General features: G+C 30.9%; 1 protein-coding gene across 5 annotated transcripts in view; it reads right to left on the reverse strand.

The window, feature by feature from the left end:
* Positions 1–567: 567 nt before the first annotated feature.
* The window catches only part of Gria2 (glutamate ionotropic receptor AMPA type subunit 2), a 114,239-nt gene continuing 112,678 nt past the window's right edge, over positions 568–2,128 (reverse strand). For all 5 annotated transcript variants that reach the window (XM_021159170.2, XM_029475050.1, XM_021159172.2 and 2 more), the window contains one exon: positions 568–2,128. This exon is cut by the window's right edge and continues 1,508 nt beyond it. The gene's annotated coding sequence lies outside the window, so the exon portion shown is untranslated.

The raw sequence follows: 2,128 nt of genomic DNA on the forward strand, positions 1-2,128 counted from the left end.
AGAACACTTGCAGTGGACCCAGGCTAGTTTCTCCAAAACCATTTTAGGAGCCGGCAAGCATCTTTAACCCCCACTCTAGATCTGATATACCTGGGCCCACCCCTGTTATCAGCAGACACCTGCACTCATGGGCATGTTCCCACATCAGCACGCACATACATACACTTCATTTAAAAGTAAAAGTTAATGATATCCTTAATATATGGTAGGTGCTAAAGGTTTTTACAGGAATATTGCTAGTAATTCTCTTCTTATTCTCAAAGTACTACCTTGATCGTGAAAATATCCACAGTATTTACAGATTAGAAGTGTAAAATTCCTGTATTTTAAGCAGAATCACCCTTATATTGGTGTGTTAAGTACTTGATACATTTAAGTATAAAAATTTTACAAATTTATGTGCAAGTTAGGAGAACTGTAATATTGGAATAACTTTAAAGTACATATAAATAGAATTGTGTAGTTATTCAAATGACCAGCTTTGTGAAGAAATTAGTTAAAGTGGAAAGAATTTTTAAGTTAAATAAGTGGTCAATTTTTAAAAGTCAAACCATATTTTAAAGCAAGTTACTTTCCTGCTCTTTAATATGAGTATCACATCAAATGAGATGACTGCACAGTAAGAGGGCTAAGTGCACAATGCCTGGTATGTTACCAGTGTTGTCTATTACAAAATAAGTGATTTAATCAATAGCCACATTTCTATATATCTCCAAAGTACCTAATGAGTATAGGTGTGAAATACCAGAATTACTAATTCTATTAATTTAAATTAAAAAATATTCTACCTTGACTCTATTCAGACTTTGCTGACAAAATGATGCCCTCCCTCACTAAAAACATCTAGATTTATTTGGGGAGAATATATGATACACTTTTTGGTTTCTCATTATTAGATTGATGTACCATTAAGTAAAAACAAAATAAAAAGATGTTGACATTTTATAAGAACATATTTTATGTATGACTGAAGTTTTCACAACACTCTGAAAAATCCATCAGATGTTAGATTTAAAAATAAAATCAAAAGCATTTTCAGACATAGTACACATGAAAAATTGGAAATCCCAGTATCTTCAATAGAAGTTGTAGAAAGTGTTTGTCTCCTTGGAGTACGACACCCACTTAACACAGCAGAGAATAAGGTACTATACTGTAAACAAAATGTACAGTAAAGGACAATTGTAAATTTACATAAGAATAGTTCATAATTATTTTGGTCTTTCCATAACAGTTTATAGAAAATGAATTTAAAAAAAAAAAACCTTGAGAGAGCTGTCACCACTCTTTGTTGAGCACTTATCACTTATATGCACACAAACACATCTATACAGCAATATACTGATGCATTGTTACATGGATATTGAACTAGATTTTACTGCCTAAAACTGAGCTCTGTGTTAGCCAATCAACATTATCCATACTCGAGATACTCTTACATTAAGTGTTCTTGTCATGTCATAACTATAAAAACATGAAAATATAACTTTACATTATTTCAATTATTTACATTAGTTCAAGCTTGACAGAGAAAAATTGATAAGCTCAATTTTTGGAAGAGTAGGCCCAGAGGTACAATAAATAGCTTTGATATTTATAGTCATCTTTTTTAAAATAATTTTTAAAAACTCATTTTAAGTACAATATGGAAATAATTAGTCTGCAATTTGGTCATTCTAGCATTTATTATTAAAACTGAAAATGTACCTCCAGAATCCCTGATGAGTAATGCACTCAAATTATTTTGTATGATCTTGGAATTTATAGAAGGGATGGTAAAATTTAGTGAAGATCATCATGAAACTACATGTTACCATGTAGAATGCAAGTGGCTACTGTTAAATCTTACATTTCTGATCTTTAAAAATAGTCAGTAAGTGCTCTACCAAGCACTTGGTCAGACAGCAAATATTATACAGATTGTTTATGAGAGAAAAATAACATATAAATCTTAAAGATAACTGCTGGGTGTCAGTTGCTTTTAACTCTAAAGTAATTTTATTTGGAGGACATTAGTGGAAATAAACAAAAGATATTTTAAGGAAGGAAAGATAGATGGCTTAAATGAATCAAATAGTGTAGTATGATTTCTTTAGTGAAAAGTTAGAGAGATGGGACAGTATCCACA

This window comes from Mus caroli, chromosome 3 (genome assembly GCF_900094665.2).
Source record: "Mus caroli chromosome 3, CAROLI_EIJ_v1.1, whole genome shotgun sequence".
In the NCBI taxonomy this organism is placed as follows: domain Eukaryota; kingdom Metazoa; phylum Chordata; class Mammalia; order Rodentia; family Muridae; genus Mus; species Mus caroli.